General features: G+C 33.1%; 1 long non-coding RNA gene across 1 annotated transcript in view; it reads right to left on the bottom strand.

Moving 5' to 3' along the window:
- The window catches only part of LOC127699047 (uncharacterized), a 114,149-nt gene extending 96,456 nt beyond the window's left edge, over positions 1-17,693 (bottom strand). Inside the window, exon 1 of the long non-coding RNA XR_007981044.1 lies at positions 17,512-17,693. This is a non-coding gene — a long non-coding RNA (uncharacterized LOC127699047). The remainder of the gene's footprint in view (positions 1-17,511) is intronic.
- Between the last annotated feature and the right edge of the window lie 5,390 nt (positions 17,694-23,083).

Below are 23,083 nucleotides of genomic sequence, written 5' to 3'. Positions count from 1 at the left end.
ATTTTTCTTTCCATAAGCTGAATTGGAATTGCATATTAAGTTTTATTTTGAATTATGATTTGTTTCACCACTGTACAATACACACAAAAAATCCACATATACACTGTGCCCTAAAATATGATTATTAATAGATCTCAGGAAGGCAGATCATGATGTCCCTTTTTTTGACAAGTGAATTCCATCATGATGAAGGAGATGATGCATGAGATGGTTAATTATTTCATAAAACATTTATATACAATGTATGGTATCAAAAAAAGTTACAGTGACTGAGTGTGAATGGCATTTAAATCTCAGATACATGTACATATTGTTTCATGTTTATCTTACAATGTACAAAATGTACATGTGCATGTATACACATGCATAATGTATATATGTCAATATAAATCTATGGATTATGCGCTACATTAATTAATTAACTCAAATTGAAGCCTCCTGATTGGTCACCTGATTCACAGGGCAGATAAAGGATTTTTAGCGTATAGTGCGTTCAAGCCCTCGAGAAGACAATCTGACCGATAGAGGGCGCTGAATCATTCGAGTTAGAAAAGAGCATACATATATTTATTATATAAACAATGTATATATACACGAAATTTTTATATTGTCAACAATTCCTCGTAATAAATGAACGCATAATTCAAACTTAGATTGTACATTTATAGGGATATGTGGACACACAAAAAAGAGACCATATAACTTGTTTTTTTAGATGATATGTGGCCTTCCGACAGAATCTTGGCTGTAAAATCTAGTCTCTGCCCACATTTCAGTCCTCACCTTTTGAAATCAGTAGCAAGCGGTTGAGCTAAGTCTAAGGAAGAACTCCTTTAGCCCAGTTGGTTAGCTCACTGCTTTGTAACAGAAGTCCTGGGTTCGAGTCCCGTTAAAGAGACAACTTTATTTTCCCATATAAAAAACATGCTCTCCGGTTACAGATGCAACACCTAATAAAGTGAATATAGTTTATGCAGTTATAAATCCTTAACAGTAAATCCATTGGATGTTGGGTGTGTACTGATTGATAATTAAGTCTTAGGTGCAGGATTTTTTATATTACTAGTTATTGGCTTTGAACTAGCTGTCAGTAACTGCAAGTACTCTCAAATCTGTAGTGTCTTTTTGTTTTTGGGATGTACAAGTACCCGGTCACGTCCACATGTTTTTGTTATATGTATTTTTAATTGTTACCATCTAATGAGTTCAGCTTTTTTCAACTGATTTTAATAGTTCGTTCTTATATGTTGTACTGTTACACCACTGTCCCAGGTTAGGGGGAGGGTTTGGATCCCGCTATAATGTTTAACCCCGCCACATTCTGTATGTACGTGCCTGTCCCAAGTCAGGAGCCTGTAATTCAGTGGTTGTCTTTGTTGATGTGTTACATATTTATTTTTCGTTCATTTTTTTGTATGATTAATTAGGCCGTTAGTTTTCTCGTTTGAAGATCTTTGAATTGTTTTACATTTGTGATTTCGGGGCCTTTTATAGCTGGAAAATAACCCCATCCAACTCATTTTTGGAGGACAGGAATTTGATATTTGAAATGTAACTTTTTTGTACACATTATGATCTTTAGTATATCCATACATACAAATCAAATTCTTAGTGTTACAAAAAAGGAAAACATATGCCCAGGGATAGCTGCTTAGGATAGGCCTAGGTCCATACGACCTTAACCGAAACATCTTTTTATATAATAAGACAGACTCAGCTCAACGTGAATTTCTTTAAAAGTACAAAAAATAAATGCTGAAAAAAGTATGCCATAAAAAAAAGTTTTTATCATACATTGAGTAAACCAATTCTATATAACTCTAGATACATTTTTGTTTAATGTAAATAGAAAATAGAATGACGGTTTACAAAGGATTATAATAAGATATTCTGGATTGGTCCTAAACCCGACTTATTCTAATATAATTCGATGAGATGATATACCTTATGTACCATTTAATCCAAATTAATCATCATCCTCTGGAAGTGAATCTTATGAATTCAAAACTGCATATATTGCATACGTACAAAAAAACAATATAGGCTATAATGGGAAAAGGTATTAACGTGAGGTTAACGTTCATGAGACAATATACCTCAAGTGAAATGAAACCCATTTCAGACATTTCAAAAAATATTTAAATATGGTTAAGTATATATATTATTAAAAGATATCGGAAGTTTTTCCCAAAAAAATATGAAAGAGACGAATTTTGGTAGAATCTGGTGCCATCTCAAACTTTAAAAATTGCATTTATAAAATGGTTTAAAATACCTTACGAGTTATTTATTTTCAACAGATTATTTATTTGTACATTACCACAGAACAAACCATTCATTTTTGTTATTATCAACACTGAATTATTTATTTTCAAAATCCTCCTGGCCCCCACCAGAATATCAAATGGTTGTCCCCTTATAGTTTTAAGAAAATTTTGCCTTGACAATTTTTTTTCAAATATTTAAGCTCAAAATACTAATTACCCTAACCATACTATCAATATTGTGTACAAATAATACTGTTATACCAGTATTGTAGTCTTTTTTTATTTTTTTTTACTGCCATACTGGAATAAAAAAAAAAAAAATTATATAAAATTTTATTCCAGTATTGTAGACAATACTGATATAGCAGTATTACGACTTCCGAGTACAGGATATCTTACACATTTTTATAAATGAACATAAATTAATGATTAAAATGTATTTTTCATTATTTCTCTACAATTACATTTCCTCCCTTAAAAAAAAAAAAACATGGCCAAAATGATTTTACAAAGTCTGGTTGATTTTACTGGCAGTGTGACCTAAAAGTCTTGCACCCAATATCATGCATATTTTTAAAGTTCTGGTAATAATGCATAAAAAAATAGGTAGGAACAAATCAATTGTTACAAAATATCTATATAGTGCATGTTTTCTGCTGGGTGCATAAGGTTTATTATGGATTAATTAGTGAACACGATTGCTTTAGTCTTGTATAAGTTGTTTAAATAATTATTAGGGTAAATCAAACAAATTTGTTTAAAAAATATTATATTTGAAAAAAAAACCAAATTGAAATATTTTGATTTAGTTCAAATTTCTAGGGCATGTCTTCTGCTTAAGCTTGGATATGGTTTATTATGGCTTGAATAAAGTCTTTACATAGTTATAAGGCGGAAATAGAGCAAGTCACTTATCAAAAAGTAACTACCTAGAACATTGAAGAATGGAAACAAAAATCTGTTTTTATCAAGCTTAACTTTTTATACATTGTGACTTGGATGGAGAGTTGTCTCATTGGCCCTCATAAAACATCTTATTTATAATTAGTTCGAAAACTGTTTTGGTGACATAAACCTGGCCACAATGAGTTGGGTGGTGCCCAATGATACCCCTGCCATTGGCAGATATTACAGATTCTTGATATAATCTGGGGGACCAGGAACCATTGATATGTCTATTGCTTTATACATTTCATACATACAGAAATGTACTTTCTATTACTTTTTTGTGTGAATTAATTTGGTAGCACTTTGAATTATCTACCAGAGAATACATAAATTTAAAAACCAAAATTGTTTAGAATATCAAGTCAAAATATATGACTTCAATCGTTTATTAGGACAAGAGTGCACATGCTGAAATGTCTCTTCTGCTTTACAAATCATATATTTAATGTAATGATACTAGTTCAGTGATAATGGACGTCATACTTAACTCCAAATTATACACAGGAAACTAAAATTAAAAATGATACAAGACTAACAAAGGCCAGAGGCTCCTGACTTGGGACAGGCGCAAAAATGCGGCGGGGTTAAACATGTTTTTTGAGATCTCAACCCTCCCCCTATACCTCTAGCCAATGTAGAAAAACAATAAACATAAACAAACGACAACCACTGAATTACAGGCTCCTGACTTGGGACAGGCACATACATACAGAATATAAGTTTTGTTGGATTTTTAAGGTATTCCGAATTAGCAAATCAAAAGAAACCATATTGTTTTTTAAGATTCGTACATTGTTTTACTGTTTGAGACTAGTAAAATTGATATTTACCTTGAGGGTAGAGATGTTCTCATTTCGTAAGCTGACAGATTACATGTCCTGTTAAAATGTTAATGAGATATTTAAATTTAGCAAATATCAAGTCGGACAGTAATGATTTCATTTTTCGTCCTTTATTTATTTGTACGGATGGATACGTCAAAGTGAGTACCATTGAACGTCTGACAGTAACTAAAATTTTAGGAATTTTAAGATACACACATTTGCACCTTTCTTTGGTTTTGTCGAAAATAGCTGCACATGCTGGCGAGCTATTCCTATGAAACAAGTGTATGTTTTATTTTATAAATACGTTATATTCGTTTTAGTTAACGAATTAGAATATAAATGTATTTATTAAAGTTGAGCATACACGTGTTTATGTTTATGTAAACAAACACACGTGAGTGTGTGTCTTAATAGTGGTCATCTATTGGTGTTTTATATTCAATAAACAGTGTTTGTGTTTTAGATATATGATATTTCGGATTGGTCAATATTTGTCGCAGTGCGTAAATATATTGAGTATGATATTTGATATGTAAATAGCACGGGATATTTTAAGCGCGAATAGTTTTCTGGTTAAAGCGAGTTAAGGAATATTGTCATTGTTAATATTTTAAACACATTCTCAACTGAGTAATATGTACAATCAAAAATCTCATTCACCATGTCTCTGCAATACCAAAATTGATATCAGGACCATGCGAAAAATCACAGACTAGTGTCTAGTCTTAACTGCGAGAACAGTCGATAAAACATTTTTCAGTTCCAAAGATACACTTTGGAGGACTACTTCCTTTTGAACGGATTCTATTCGTTTCTTTAAATTATTGCACATCCTTTACATATGCTTTATTAGTCCATTTTTAAAAAAAAAAATTTAATAAAAAATATATGACCAAAATGGTGCAGAAACCCATCGTGGGACAATCAAAAAACACTTTTGCTTTACAGGAAATCAGATGTTTGTGCGTATAACTGAAAAAATAGGGGGCAACCCAATTATTTTCTCCATGCCAAATGTGTGTAATAAAAGCATCTAACAGCTTCTGCGATCGGATTCCAATAAAGCGAGTTGAACCTTTTTGTCTTGTTATTCATCACGCTAGCAAACCTACCAATAGTAAAAGGTTCCCATAAACTTTCTAAAAATTCAAAAAATTCATCTGAAATTTGCCAATCCTCATGACATGCATGATCACGCATTCTGCTAATATAATCTGCCTTTGAGTTCAATGTGCGAGGAAACCATTGTAATTTAATGAATATATTATGCTCTTTACAAATACAAATTATAGAAAAGACAAGATTTTTGTAAACCTTCCTTCATGCTTCCAGTTTTATACTATTCGTACACAGTTTTGGTTATCAGTAAACCATTTCAAACTTTTGCCCGTAAATAAAGTACGACAATAAGGCCTGTTTGATTGCGCTATCTCTTTAGATGGAGCTTTTACATCTTTCTAACACATTGCACATTTTGTGAAAAATCTTATTTTCTAATTTTACAGTATAAACCTCAAAACAAAATTACTAGCTCCAATCTTAACCCAAATACCGTAATGCTTAGCAATCCTGCTTTTAACACCTTTAAAGTTATAACTAGCAGAAAGCTTTTTTCAAGAAAATGAACTTGTGACATGAATTCGTCATTATTGCTATCATAGCAAGAAGATAAAAAACATAAATACAGATACTTATCATTAACAGTAACTGGATCGTTGCTGTTTAGCTGGCTAGTTACTGGGTGCTGAAGCTGTGGCTGACATGAAGTTGAGGGGGCAGTTTTTTCTCCAGTGACCATACTGCTTACAGTAATGACAGATGTCCATGGGCACGGCTCGTGCCGTGCGGTGCTGGCACGAAAAGGCTGTTGATAACGACTGAAATCGTAAGCTGGAGGAGGAGCAGGGGCAGTAGCGATATTTTCATCTGCTGGAGTTGACCTAGCTGTATACGGCTGAGGGCGGGTCTTTTTCTCCTTGATAGTTTTAAGGGCCCTAGTCTCTGCCTGACGAATCTTTTTCTCGTCTTCATCATTATCGGCGATATCATTGCTTTCGTATTCTTTAACAGTAGCCCACCCACCGACGGAGATATCAGCAATCCTGATGAGTTTATTTCTTTCTTTAAGGTTTACCCAGCAAATCAAAGGGGCGAAGCAACAGATACAAGGTCTTTCTGGATTTTGTTAAGACCATCCATAATACTCTCGTTAAAATGAAACTGAATCCGATTCCCTTCTGATTTAAACTTAATATTAGCCTCATCTCTGTATTTCTTTGACAAATTGTCTTGCTCTGAAAGAATGTCGGACTTTAAATCAACGAGTTTCTTGTCTAAGTAATTTTTGAAAAGGCCAAAAGTGTCTACTCAGTCACGGTTTTGTTGACTTGCTTGTGAATTGGAACCGTTATGACGTTCAGACTGACTGCGTAAAGGGTCCCTTAACAATTTGTCTTCATTCAAATCTAGTGGGACTGGCTCGGTCATAGCTTCGAATGACAATATTCCTTAACTCACTTTAACAAGAAAACTATTTGCGCTTAAAATATCCCGTGCTATTTACATATCAAATATCATACTCAATATATTTACGCACTGCGACAAATATTGACCAATCCGAAATATCATATATCTAAAACACAAACCTGTTTATTTAATATAAAACACCAATAGATGACCACTATTAAGACACACACTCACGTGTGTTTGTTTAGGGAGCTACCATTTGATTTTTATGGGGGGGGGGGGGGGGGGGGGGGGGGGAGGGGGGCTAGGATGAAATTTGAAAAAAAAGGCAAGGCAGGACAGGAGTTTTGAGTTAAAAAAAAGGCAGGATGAGCAACTTGGCAAAAAAAAAAAGGCAGGATGACAATTTATGTAAAAAAAAAATCAGGATAAACTAATGAAAAAAAGGCAGGACCAAATAGAGTGAAAAATAAAAATAAAAAGGCAGGACAGAGATTACAACTAAAAAAAAAATGCAGGACAAAATTTTTCATCCTAGCCCCCCCCCCCCCCCCCCCCCCCCCCCCCCCCCCCCATTAAAATCAAATCGTAGCTCCCTTACATAAACAGAAACACGTGTATGCTCAACTTTAACACATACTTACAACTTCTCGTCCAATCAAATTGCTTATATTTGCCTTCTAATTTTTCATAGTACATACTTTTCCTGTGTACTAAGTAACTACGCATGAATGACCACAAGGGTAAGATTTCATTGTATCGTAATCAAGATATTTAAAACAAAAATTGCCACTGGCTATTTTGAAATAAAAAGCTGTGTTCCAAATTAAATTAAATAGTTTGTAATTAGTTTTCACGTTGATTTTTAAATATCCTGCTATTAAAATCTTTGGATCTAAAAAATGTTTTTGACAATTGCAAATTTTATCATTTAAATAAAGGGTAATACATATGGTTCTTTATACCTTGATTAGAGTACAACGATATCTTAAAATTATGATAATGTATCATCCATGCAATTACTTTGTACACAGAAAAGTGTGTACTATGAAACCTTGTGAAGGAAAATTAAAGCATATTGGTGATAATTTTTCAAACTTTCTTAAGGAAGGTGATCTATTTCGTCATGAATTGATTGATTTATTGATTATTGGTTGCTTAATGTCCGGTGGCAAATATTTCATGCATGTTCAGGACGATGTCATGAATTGAAAAACTGTGATTATGTCTGAAGATAATGTGCCACCTATATAGATATATAAACATATTCTGATAAATCTTTTAGTTTTTACTTTGAAATTATAAAAAAAAAAAAAACACAAAACACAAAACCTATAATTTCTGATCTATTAGTAGTTGCTTTTTAATGCCTATCTGCTAGACTATATCTATGGGGACAAACTATCTATATGTTTCAAATTTATTATAGCTTTAGTTTTACTGTGAAATTAAAAAATGTTTTCAAAACATGTAAAGCTTCCACTGCAATTTAATTATTGCCTGCTTTTGGTCAATTTATTTTGTCATCTTACCAAGTAAGAAGAACATGTATAGTAAACGCCGCTTTATATCAGTATACATACTTACACCAGCAGCTACCATCTTTTCATTCTGGAGTGAAGGGCCTTTTGAAATCACATATTTTACAATGATACTAGTGAGTAGATTTACAAAACTTCGTTAATGAGCTCCGTTTTACAAACACCGGTGATACAAGTAGTCAGCCAAAATAAACTATCAATAGACCAATTAAAAGATTACTCGAGTTGTAAATATGTGCTAAATTGGATAGTCTATGGAAAGGTATATACTATGAAATTAAGAGCTCGGGGCAAGCCCCTCGCTCTAAATTTCATAGTATATACCTTTCCATAGACTAACCTAGACATAAAAATATAGGTTTAAAATATTAACCAACGAATGTCATACCGGTAGAATAAATATCTATCTATCTATGCGTAAAAACATTACCAAAATAAAAACATTCATTGGGGTGAGGGGGGGGACCCCTTCATCCAACCTTAACTGCACTGTATTGTATACGAGCTTCGAATGACAATATATAAAACACCAATAGATGTGTATCTTAAAATTCCTAAAAGGAGTAGGTCCAGTAAGACCCCTTTTTGGCCCCAAAATATAGCAGTTTTACAAAACTGTTAAAATGTAAACTTTAAGTTATTTATTGGTAAGAAGAATGCTTCTGCTACATAAATATGGGCTGTTTTTGACAATACAATGCACATAAATCGGGTACTAGCATCCTTTATTCAGGCTAAATTACTGAAATCTTTACAATTTTAGCATTTTAGTTAAATTTTGGACGGTTTCCGTCTAAAATGAAAGTGGCCGCATTTGTGTTCATTCTTAATATTGAAATGTAAGTTGTATTTGATGATAATACATAACATATATAAAGGTTGAGGATGAACACGGATGCGGCCACTTTCATTTTTGACAAAAACAATGTGAAAAGTGACATTTTTTGGCATATTTGATATATTTTTCATATTTAAGCTTGAATCGGAGCGTTTTTAATGACTAAATCAGTTAAAATCTTTCACATAAACTAATAGAATCAACTGAAATAGACACTTTAGTGTTCAAAAAGTGTCCAAAATCCTTCGTCATATGAACCTGAAATTTGAGGCCAAAATCGGCCCTTACCGGACCTACTCCTTTTAGTTACTGTCAGACGTTCAATGGTACTCACTTTGACGTATCCATCCGTACAAATAAATAAAGGACGAAAAATGAAATCATTACTGTCCGACTTGATATTTGCTAAATTTAAATATCTCATATTGTGCTGATTCTTCAGAGAATATCGTTTTCTAAATAACAAACTAACAAGTTTCTAGTAATATGTAAATAACTGTAATCACTTCAACTGTACTAATGTTTATGCAACAGGACATGTAATCTGTCAGCTTACGAAATGAGAACATATCTACCCTCAAGGTAAATATCAATTTTACTAGTCTCAAACAGTAAAACAATGTACGAATCTTAAAAAACAATATGGTTTCTTTTGATTTGCTAATTCGGAATACCTTAAAAATCCAACAAAACTTATATTCTGTATGTATGTGCCTGTCCCAAGTCAGGAGCCTGTAATTCAGTGGTTGTCGTTTGTTTATGTTTATTGTTTTTCTACATTGGCTAGAGGTATAGGGGGAGGGTTGAGATCTCAAAAAACATGTTTAACCCCGCCGCATTTTTGCGCCTGTCCCAAGTCAGGAGCCTCTGGCCTTTGTTAGTCTTGTATCATTTTTAATTTTAGTTTCCTGTGTATAAATTGGAGTTTAGTATGACGTCCATTATCACTGAACTAGTATACATATATGTTTAGGGGCCAGCTGAAGGACGCCTTCGGGTGCGGGAGTTTCTCGCTGCATTGAAGACCCATTGGTGGCATTCGGCTGTTGTCTGCTCTATGGTCGGGTTGTTGTCTCTTTGACACATTCCCCATTTCCATTCTCAATTTTATTATGTGTTACATATTTGTTATTCGTTCATTTTTGTACATAAATTAGGCCGTTAGTTTTCTCGTTTGAATTGTTTTACATTGTCATTTCCGGGCCTTTTATAGCTGACTGTGCGGTATGGGCTTTGCTCATTGTTGAAGGCCGTACGGTGACCTATAGTTGTTAATTTCTGTGTCATTTGGTCTCTTGTGGATAGTTGTCTCATTGGCAATCATACCACACCTTCTTTTTTATATTATAAGGCACATACAATCTATTTTTACATCTTTTAGAACAGATTTCTCATTAACATATATAGAATAACCAGATGCAAAACTTCTAGTGTAATATGTTCTTTCTTAACAACAATGTGTCCAGCACATCTCAAAGTTCCTTCTTTCACAGAAATAACCAAATCCGATTACATGGATTCTCAACTCTAGCAATCTATGAGCCCAACTTATAGCATAAAAAGCTTCATTTATGCAACTAGTAGATTTACCAATATTTGGCAAATAAACTAATTATGATGCAAGAGAAACATCTGAAGCAGATAATGTGTTTGAAATATTAATAGATAAACACCACTTACAGAAAGCGTTGAGAACATATACTAGTACTGTCGTTGGGTGTTGTCCGATTCAGATGACAAACAAAAGGATGGTAGCTGGTCTACGAGGAGCTACATGGATGGGGATTGTGTCTGACGAAAAGTACCAATATCAATTCATCTGCTGGTTTTGAAGACATCTGAAAAATGTGTTACCTAATAAAGGAAAATTAAAACAAGTATTTATATAATAAAGTGCATATGACATAAAAACAATCGACCGTGTCAACTACAATATCATACTATAACACATGATACTAGGGCCATGTCGCTAAAAAACCTTCATCTTCTACATTCTCAACTGAGTAATATGTACAATCAAAAATCTCATTCACCATGTCTCTGCAATACCAAAATTGATATCAGGACCATGCGAAAAATCACAGACTAGTGTCTAGTCTTAACTGCGAGAACAGTCGATAAAACATTTTTCAGTTCCAAAGATACACTTTGGAGGACTACTTCCTTTTGAACGGATTCTATTCGTTTCTTTAAATTATTGCACATCCTTTACATATGCTTTATTAGTCCATTTTTAAAAAAAAAAATTTAATAAAAAATATATGACCAAAATGGTGCAGAAACCCATCGTGGGACAATCAAAAAACACTTTTGCTTTACAGGAAATCAGATGTTTGTGCGTATAACTGAAAAAATAGGGGGCAACCCAATTATTTTCTCCATGCCAAATGTGTGTAATAAAAGCATCTAACAGCTTCTGCGATCGGATTCCAATAAAGCGAGTTGAACCTTTTTGTCTTGTTATTCATCACGCTAGCAAACCTACCAATAGTAAAAGGTTCCCATAAACTTTCTAAAAATTCAAAAAATTCATCTGAAATTTGCCAATCCTCATGACATGCATGATCACGCATTCTGCTAATATAATCTGCCTTTGAGTTCAATGTGCGAGGAAACCATTGTAATTTAATGAATATATTATGCTCTTTACAAATACAAATTATAGAAAAGACAAGATTTTTGTAAACCTTCCTTCATGCTTCCAGTTTTATACTATTCGTACACAGTTTTGGTTATCAGTAAACCATTTCAAACTTTTGCCCGTAAATAAAGTACGACAATAAGGCCTGTTTGATTGCGCTATCTCTTTAGATGGAGCTTTTACATCTTTCTAACACATTGCACATTTTGTGAAAAATCTTATTTTCTAATTTTACAGTATAAACCTCAAAACAAAATTACTAGCTCCAATCTTAACCCAAATACCGTAATGCTTAGCAATCCTGCTTTTAACACCTTTAAAGTTATAACTAGCAGAAAGCTTTTTTCAAGAAAATGAACTTGTGACATGAATTCGTCATTATTGCTATCATAGCAAGAAGATAAAAAACATAAATACAGATACTTATCATTAACAGTAACTGGATCGTTGCTGTTTAGCTGGCTAGTTACTGGGTGCTGAAGCTGTGGCTGACATGAAGTTGAGGGGGCAGTTTTTTCTCCAGTGACCATACTGCTTACAGTAATGACAGATGTCCATGGGCACGGCTCGTGCCGTGCGGTGCTGGCACGAAAAGGCTGTTGATAACGACTGAAATCGTAAGCTGGAGGAGGAGCAGGGGCAGTAGCGATATTTTCATCTGCTGGAGTTGACCTAGCTGTATACGGCTGAGGGCGGGTCTTTTTCTCCTTGATAGTTTTAAGGGCCCTAGTCTCTGCCTGACGAATCTTTTTCTCGTCTTCATCATTATCGGCGATATCATTGCTCTCGTATTCTTTAACAGAAGCCCACCCACCGACGGAGATATCAGCAATCCTGATGAGTTTATTTCTTTCTTTAAGGTTTACCCAGCAAATCAAAGGGGCGAAGCAACAGATACAAGGTCTTTCTGGATTTTGTTAAGACCATCCATAATACTCTCGTTAAAATGAAACTGAATCCGATTCCCTTCTGATTTAAACTTAATATTAGCCTCATCTCTGTATTTCTTTGACAAATTGTCTTGCTCTGAAAGAATGTCGGACTTTAAATCAACGAGTTTCTTGTCTAAGTAATTTTTGAAAAGGCCAAAAGTGTCTACTCAGTCACGGTTTTGTTGACTTGCTTGTGAATTGGAACCGTTATGACGTTCAGACTGACTGCGTAAAGGGTCCCTTAACAATTTGTCTTCATTCAAATCTAGTGGGACTGGCTCGGTCATAGCTTCGAATGACAATATTCCTTAACTCACTTTAACAAGAAAACTATTTGCGCTTAAAATATCCCGTGCTATTTACATATCAAATATCATACTCAATATATTTACGCACTGCGACAAATATTGACCAATCCGAAATATCATATATCTAAAACACAAACCTGTTTATTTAATATAAAACACCAATAGATGACCACTATTAAGACACACACTCACGTGTGTTTGTTTAGGGAGCTACCATTTGATTTTTATGGGGGGGGGGGGGGAGGGGGCTAGGATGAAATTTGAAAAAAAAGGCAAGGCAGGACAGGAGTTTTGAGTTAAAAAAAAGGCAGGATGAGCAACTTGGCAAAAAAAAAAAAGGCAGGATGACAATTTATGTAAAAAAAAAAATCAGGATAAACTAATGAAAAAAAGGCAGGACCAAATAGAGTGAAAAATAAAAATAAAAAGGCAGGACAGAGATTACAACTAAAAAAAAATGCAGGACAAAATTTTTCATCCTAGCCCCCCCCCCCCATTAAAATCAAATCGTAGCTCCCTTACATAAACAGAAACACGTGTATGCTCAACTTTAACACATACTTACAACTTCTCGTCCAATCAAATTGCTTATATTTGCCTTCTAATTTTCATAGTACATACTTTTCCTGTGTACTAAGTAACTACGCATGAATGACCACAAGGGTAAGATTTCATTGTATCGTAATCAAGATATTTAAAACAAAAATTGCCACTGGCTATTTTGAAATAAAAAGCTGTGTTCCAAATTAAATTAAATAGTTTGTAATTAGTTTTCACGTTGATTTTTAAATATCCTGCTATTAAAATCTTTGGATCTAAAAAATGTTTTTGACAATTGCAAATTTTATCATTTAAATAAAGGGTAATACATATGGTTCTTTATACCTTGATTAGAGTACAACGATATCTTAAAATTATGATAATGTATCATCCATGCAATTACTTTGTACACAGAAAAGTGTGTACTATGAAACCTTGTGAAGGAAAATTAAAGCATATTGGTGATAATTTTTCAAACTTTCTTAAGGAAGGTGATCTATTTCGTCATGAATTGATTGATTTATTGATTATTGGTTGCTTAATGTCCGGTGGCAAATATTTCATGCATGTTCAGGACGATGTCATGAATTGAAAAACTGTGATTATGTCTGAAGATAATGTGCCACCTATATAGATATATAAACATATTCTGATAAATCTTTTAGTTTTTACTTTGAAATTATAAAAAAAAAAAACAACACAAAACACAAAACCTATAATTTCTGATCTATTAGTAGTTGCTTTTTAATGCCTATCTGCTAGACTATATCTATGGGGACAAACTATCTATATGTTTCAAATTTATTATAGCTTTAGTTTTACTGTGAAATTAAAAAATGTTTTCAAAACATGTAAAGCTTCCACTGCAATTTAATTATTGCCTGCTTTTCGTCAATTTATTTTGTCATCTTACCAAGTAAGAAGAACATGTATAGTAAACGCCGCTTTATATCAGTATACATACTTACACCAGCAGCTACCATCTTTTCATTCTGGAGTGAAGGGCCTTTTGAAATCACATATTTTACAATGATACTAGTGAGTAGATTTACAAAACTTCGTTAATGAGCTCCGTTTTACAAACACCGGTGATACAAGTAGTCAGCCAAAATAAACTATCAATAGACCAATTAAAAGATTACTCGAGTTGTAAATATGTGCTAAATTGGATAGTCTATGGAAAGGTATATACTATGAAATTAAGAGCTCGGGGCAAGCCCCTCGCTCTAAATTTCATAGTATATACCTTTCCATAGACTAACCTAGACTAAGAGAATGATAATCCCTTTCTTCATGAATAAGTACGAGCGTTAGCGAGTACTTATCATGAAGTAAGGGATTATCATTCTCTTACAAACTTAGAATATTGTAAAGTGCTCAAGGCTCAAATGATCTATCAATTAGTTTCATTCTCAGTGCAATGTTTATAATTGATGCATGACTTCCTTTTTCGGCATGTCATTTATGGATTAGTTTTAGTGATGTGAGGACTTTCTTATCATTTGGGAAATATTTAAAAAAAAAAAAGAGTTATAGATATTTGGTGACACAACAGTAGAAAGAAAAGGTAGGAATTGTATGTTTCCTAATTGTGAGTATGAATGTAAATCATGTAATATTTTAGTGAGGAATTATCCTTTTTTTATTTACAGTTTAAATCAACTAATACATTTGAGTTACAACTAAATTTTATTTCACAGCCAATAATTTGGTCCGGCTTTTTACATCAAATATTGTTTCATTATGTCAGGGAAATGTTCAAAAATAATGCCCTTAAAAGTTTTTAATATGTTCCAAACTAAATTCCTGTTTTTCTTTTATCGGAATACATGTATTGGAAATAACTATTCTCCCCAACCGCTGATCAAGTAATCAAAGTTTTGGAAAGCTAAAGATTTAGGTTATTTTTTATCTGAAAGATTTTTTTTTTGCATTGCTTTGGTATTGTTTAATTTTATAGTAATTTGAAGTTATTAATATTTTCATAATAACATTCACGGTACCAATTTTACTGCACCAGTGAACTTCAACTTATTTTGAGATTTCAACTTCAACTCAACTTTTAGTCAGTTTCAATCACTCTGTGATAAATTCTTTCAATCTGATAAATGTGCTTCAGGGCAGTTGTAACTCATTTATAGAAACTCTTTGTTTTGAACTGTAAATACACCCAAATAATAGGATAATCCCTTACTAAGAACATGATTTACATTCATTCTTCACAATTAAGAGGCATCCAATCCTACAATTTCATTGGTCGAGAGTACTTTGCTATATTCTAAGGAAAAGTATATACTATGAAATTAAGAGCTCGGGGCAAGCCCCTCGCTCTAAATTTCATAGTATATACCTTTCCATAGACTAACCTAGACTTAATAAATACATTAATTATATAGTTTACAATATAACAAATAGCCAGAGGTTATATTAATTGATTTTGTTTAATCAATGTCTAACAATACCTATCTGAATATACATGTAGGTAACAAGCTAATTGAGGTATAAGACAGTGACTTACTAATGGTTTCTTTCAAATAATGGCATGTTTCTATATAAATCTTTATTTTTCTTCTTTTTTTAATTTGTGTTCATTCAATGCAAAATAAAAAATCTCCCATGGTTGTGTTATTACAGAGAGTATACTGTGTAGGCTTTACTTTGTCAGCTAACAACATTTACTAAGGTCATGGCTTTTCATATTTTTTTTTTTAGAAAATTCAATCTTTCTGATCCAATATTTAAATGTGATTGAAATGTAACAGACAATTTTGTTTGTGTAATTCATTACTTTCAATTACTTGTAATTAAAAAAATGCTCAATTACACATTACATTAAATTACTTGAGAAATTGTAATTAATTACAGTCAATTACAATTACATATTTCAATTACCCCATGTCTGCCTGGAATAATAAGAGAATCATAACATTTTACATACACATTTTTATGGCCATGTGTTTTTAATAAATTCTTCAAATTGGATTTATTTAAATAGAATATACTTCATTTAACTTGTAACTATGTGGTAATAACTTGACAGGGTCAGCACATCATCTGAATTCAAATATACAATAATGAAGCATAACCTACCATACATGTACATGTACTTGACAAATATTCATATTTGCATTCATAAGTGACTTAAAACCCACTCAAAATTGTCCTTATCATGCTTATAGAATTTTAGACTTGTAATTGTGAGATTATTTTTATAAAGGTATATGAATAAAGGCAAACATGTACTTGCCTTGCAAGGAACTGTATACAAAGCAAACATACACTTTAAATAAAAGAAATTTGGTCAAGGAAATAGGTTGAAAAAAGTCACTGAAAAAACTAAGTCCAGATATGCGAAAAATTTGGACAGCATTTCCCCTGGAAAACCAGCTTTTACAACCCTTGTAGATCATTAGCAAGGCCTTTTAAGTTTGGACAAAGAAAGAACATGCAAGCAAAGAAATGGGACAGCTTATGGCAAGCCGTTGTGGAATTTATTCCCTATTTATTAATATTAATAAATCATTTATTAATATTAAAAATTATTTTTTAATATTAATAAATCGAATTTTTAATATTAAAAAATAGAACCTATTTATTAATATTAAAAAATCATTTTTTAATATTAATAACTCATTTTTTAATATTAAAAAATCATTTTCTAATATTAATAAATGGTCTTATTTTTTAATATTAAATTGTGAATATTTAATATTAAATATTCAGGTTGATTTTTTAATCTTAAAAAATCATTTTCTACTATTAATAAATACGCCACCTATATATATAAGAGTTGTTTGAGCGCTTTTATATACAATGAGCATAGGTTACTGCAAGCTTGTAGGTGAATTAGATAAGTGGAAAATATCAATAACAAAAATAAAATGCTCCGCTGGGCGCAGCTTGATACGACCGCAGAGGTCGAACCCTGAACAGTTGGGGCAAGCATGGACACAACATTCAAGCTTGACACAGCACTGAATTTGGATTGTGATTAAATATTTGACACAGCATAGGTTTCTGACACAGAATGAATGTGGTCTAAGAACTTAAAAACTTTTAATTTACCTATTCAAACCATATCATTATTATTTGCTTTTATATATAAATCAGAAATAACCAATTTAAAATGGAAAATTTTAAAGAAAGAAAAAGGAAAAAAAGGGGAAAAAAATCAAACCCAGCTTTCCCTTTCTGATATGAAACCTTGTAGTACAATTTCATAAAGATCCATACACTTACACACAAGTTATTGTCCTGAAACTAGAAAAATGCTTGTTTTTTGCCCCTTTTTGGCCCCTAATTCCTAAAATTTGAGGCAATTACCCCCAAAATCAATCCCAGTCTTCCCTTTGTGGTATGGTACCTTGCAGTACAATTTAATAGATCCATACAATTGAACACAAGTTATTGTCTGGAAACTAGAAAAATGCTTATTTTGGCCCCTTTTTGGCCCGTTATTCCTAAACGTTTTGGGCAATTACCCCCAAACTCAATTCCAGCTTTTCCTTTGTGATATGGAACCTCGAAGTACAATTTCAGAAAGATCCATACACTTACACACAAGTTATTGTCATGAAACTAGAAAAATGCTTGTTTTTTGCCCCTTTTTCGGCCCCTAGTTCCTAAAATTTTGAGGCAATTACCCCCAAAATCAATCCCAGCATTCCCTTTCTGATATGGAACCTTGTGGTACAATGTCAGAGAGATCCATACACTAAAACACAAGCTATGTCTGGAAGTTACAAAAATGCTTATTTTTGGCCCCTTTTTGGCTCCTAATTCCTTAACTGTTGATACCATAACCCCCAAAATCAATCCCAACCTTCCTTTTGTGGTATTGAACCTTATGGTAAAATTTCATAGAGATCCATTCACTTAAACTAATGTTAGAGTGCGAAAACCAATGTGTCTTCGGACGACGACGACGACGACGACGACGCCAACGTCATACCAATATACGACCGCAAAATTTTTTTGCGGTCGTATAATAACTACGAAACACCTGCTTTTATCCTGCTATCAGCCAATTATTGTATAAATAACAAGTTCACCAAATAAAGTTTTGTTTATTTTTACTTGTACAAATAAAGTCTCTTGTTACTCCACCGCCATATCAGAGACATATATATGTCTCTGGCCATATTGAGCAAACGGTAATGAGAATATTTCTGTTTCTGCTGTGACAGTTCAATTTAGGGTCCACTTCGTGGTCCGCGTTTAAACCAGGTAAATTTATTTGAAAAATGTTAAAAATCAGAGACTTGGATTTAATAACTAAACCTTAAAGCGCCAGTTGTAAATTGTAGGATAAAAACAATGAATATACATTTTAGGAAATACTAAATGTATGTGTACTCGCTAAGAAACAGGAGAAAACCTCGGCAAGAGTTGATTTTCGTTTTGTTTCTAAATCTTGAACAAAAAAAGTTTGATTTTTACAGGTAAATGTAATTACAGGTGACCAGATTATCAAAGCTTTACCTGTTATATTGCTAATATGTGACAGAAGTTTAATTTCTATAACAACTACCCCCAATAAATGTTGACACAGGAAAAAAGCAATAAACATTATTTTTAAGACAAAACAATAAATTAATTCATGTACGAAAAAGAAATTTTGAAAGATTGATATGCTTACGGTTGCTGTTTTATCTTTTTCTCTAATCTTTTATTCTAATAATCACTTTTAACTTGAAAACTTGCATATTTTAACACAAGACATAAAATTACAATCCAGTGATAAGAAAACTATTTCTTTGATTAGATTTAAGAAAGGACTTATCTTTTTAGACAATCATTTTGGTTTTTTTAAATCTGAAATCTACATGTATAAAACATTTTTTTTTATAATATTTTTTGAAATTACTGTTAAAAATATTACTAAACATGAACATATTAATAAAAGCTGTCCATTTAATAGAAAAAATGGTAAACAAAAAATGTCACAGGAAATAAGCCTTTTACAATGATTAATTCAGAGCTCTTCAAAATTGACGAAGAACATTATGAAAAGAAAGAAAAGAAATTTGAAATATGTTCGTCAATCCATGTACAGAGAAAGAAGGAAACTTCATCCAGTTCAACCAAAACATCAATCTGAATTTCACAAAATTCTTGATGATATTGTTGTTGTAACAAACAAAGATGATTCAGCATATTTTTTTGTATTAAAATAACTCTGCCAGGTGGTAAATTGCTGTTCCTAAGCATGGATAAAGGAGGAGGGAAGTCAATTATTTAGTTGATATATTTAAGTAAAAATAAATAAATTCATAAAATTGGCGCAGTTAGATGTTGTTTTTTTTTGGCGTAAATGATACCTATAATTTTTAAATTGGAGTGGCACAAAAGTAGCATTGGCGCAAATAAGTTATGGCGCAACTGAGTTTATTTTTGGCGCAAAAAGATATCGCCCCTAATTTGGTAGTAAAAAAGTCACAGGAAAAAAGTCACATGTTTGATAAATGTAGGAATAAAAGTCACAAATTTGATAAGAAATAATCTCCATGTTTGTACAAATGTTTGATCATATTTCATTGTTTTTTCTCTTTTTATTGTAAATTAATGACATTGTATATAAAAAAATATTCATTCTTCAAGTTTTAATTGTTAATCTTTCCAGACAGTGGACAATTGATAGGAAAATAGTAAATTAAGGATGTTAATAACCGTCTGTTGGATTGTTTTTAAAACATGACATTTTCAAAATTTCGGTGTTAAAAATGCAGTCTTTATAAATAAGAAAACTTTATCAAATACAATAATATATATTTAATAAATATTAAAAAAAAAGAAGGAAAACTTCAGATCTATGCAAAATATACAAGTTTTCTAAGTCTAGACCACACAAGCGGCGACCGAAGACATCGTTCATCGTTTATTGATGTAAAAAGGGGAGAAATAGAAACCATTTTATCCAAAATTTCATTAGAAGGTATAAAATAAGAGAGTTTTTTCATAAATACATTCTTCAAGGCCATACATTTCACGGCATGATGATACACTTTTTTTTACAATTACGTATCGAGGTTATCTAGACTGCAACAGGTATATTTTCTTTTTCATCAAACAGCCCAACGAAACATATACCCAAAAGACAGCTGTACATTGTGCTTTTTTGTGCTCAAAGGAGGTCCTTTGTGGTGTTTAAGAGACCAAAAAACATGCTGTCATAGTGTATTGGAATGTAGAAAAATAAGTCTCAGAAAAATCACTGTGTGAGATTTATTTTTAACTTGGTTTATAATTCTTAAATGTATAGATGATTTGGTCCATTTTAGAGGTCATGCATAACTCTACCTCTACCTCTATTACCATAGCCCATGTGGTGGATCTCTTACTTTGGCCAGCCGATAATAGTTCTGGTGGTCTTTGTGACCAACCAGACACCTCCTCCCCTATGCTTCAAAAATTGTACAGGTCTAGTGCTATGGGTAATTTTAGAGACCATGCCTACCTCTACTTCTGGTAACAATTGCCCACATGGAAAATCTCTCAGTTCGGCCAGTGGGAAATAGGAAAGTTGCCATATCTGCCATACCAGGATACCCCAACACCCCATTCTTTGCTGACACACACGTATGGGTCTAAGGTTTAATTGCTTTGGGACATGCCTGCCTCTACCTCTATTACCATGGCCCACGTAGAAAATCTCTTAGTTTGGTCAGCAAGCAATATCAAAGTTGGACTATGTGACATTCCGGGGCCCCATTAACCTTTGCTGAAAAACTCGTACGGTTATAGGATTTTAAATGCTATATGCCATTTTAGAGGCCATTACCATTTTCTAGTACCATGGCCCAGATGGAGAATCTCTTAGTTTTCCTAGCGGGCAATAGTAAAGATGGAAATAAATAAATTGGGAATGGAAATGGGGAATGTGTCAAAGAGACAACAGCCCGACCAAAGAGCAGAAAACAGCCGAAGGCCACCAATGGGTCTTCAACACAGCGAGAAAATCCCGCTTCAGCTACGTGCGATACCAGAATACCCCAATCCCCTACTCTTTTCTGTCACACTCATAAGGGTCTACGGTATAAGTGCTATAGACCATTTTAGAGGCCATACCTACCTTTATTCTGGTACCACGGTCCACACGAATTATGTCTTAGTTTGGCCAGCGGAAAATAGTAGAGTTGGACTTTGAGCCATACCAGGTTACCCCAACCCCCACTCTTTGCCCTCAAATGCTAATGTATAATTGCTTTGGGACATGCCTACCTCTACCTCTATTACCATGGCCCACGTGAAAAATCTCTTAGTATAGACAGAAATTATAAAATTTGGACTACTAGTATGTGACACCCTCTTCTGACTGATGGAATTCCGAAGAACTCAAAAAGAAGCTAGATCGGATGTGTCAATGAATCAACAACCGAATAACATAATGACTACATAATATCATCTAGACTTTTATATATAGTCTTTTAAAATATAGTATTGACTATAGGACATTTATAGAGTACCATCTATGACTATATAGGACATTCAACAAGTACCTGATAAAACTTAATGACATTCAACAAGGACCTGCTATAACTATAGAACATTCAACAAGTTCCTACTATAACAATAGGAAATTCAATACGTACCTGCTATATCTATAGGACATTCAACAAGTACCTACTATACCAAAAGGAGATTCAACAAGTACCTGCTATAGCTATAGGACATTCAATAAGTACCTGATATGACTACAGGACATTCAACAAGTATCTGTTATGATTTTAGGACATTCATCGCGTCCATGCTATAACTATAGGACATATAAAAACTTCCTACTATAAAAATAGGAAATTCAACACATTCCTGCTTTATATATAGGACATTCAGCAAGTACCTACTATACCAATAGGATATTCAACAAGTACCTGCTATAGATATAGGACATTCGACAAGTACATGCTATAACTAGAGGACATTCAACAAGTTCCTACTACAACAATAGGAAATTCAACACGTTCCTGCTTTATCTATAGGACATTCATCAAGTAACTACTATTTCAATAAGATATTCAACAAGTACCTGCTATAGATATAGGACATTCAACAAGTACCTGCTATGAATTAAGGACATTCGTCAAGTACCTGCTATAACTATAGGACATTCAACAAGTTCCTAGTACAACAATAGGAATTCAACACGAACCTGTTATTTCTATAGGACACATTCATCGAGTGCAATATATAACTATAGGACATTCAACAAGGACTTGCTTTAACTAAAGGACATTCAACAAGTTCCTACTATAACAACAGGAAATTCAGCATGTACCTGCTTTATCTATAGGAAATTGACAAGTACCTACTATACCAATAGGATATTCAACAAGTACCTGCTATATGTAAAGGGCGTTCATTTAATACCTACTTTAACCCTAGGACATTCAACAAGTACCTCATATGACCACAGGACATTCAACAAGTACCTGATATGACTATAGGACATTCATCGAGTACCATCCATGACTAAGGGACATTCAACAAGTACCTACTATACCATTAGGATATTCAACAAGTACCTGCTATAGAGATAGGACATTCAACAAGAACCTGCTATGAATACAGGACATTCAACAAGGACCTGCTATAACTATAGGACATTCAGCAAGTTCCTATAAGGTATAACAACAGGAAATTCAACACGTACCTGCTTTATCTATATATTTCCGACTATAGGACATTCATCGAGTACCATCCATGACTATAGGACATTCAACAAGTACCTACTATACAAATAGGATATACAACAAGTACCTGCTATAGAAATAGGACA

The sequence above is a fragment of the Mytilus californianus genome, unplaced genomic scaffold (genome assembly GCF_021869535.1).
Source record: "Mytilus californianus isolate M0D057914Y unplaced genomic scaffold, xbMytCali1.0.p SCAF_4, whole genome shotgun sequence".
Lineage (NCBI taxonomy): Eukaryota > Metazoa > Mollusca > Bivalvia > Mytilida > Mytilidae > Mytilus > Mytilus californianus.
Note: the sequence above shows the minus strand (reverse complement) of the source record. Positions and strands in the feature narration are given on the sequence as shown.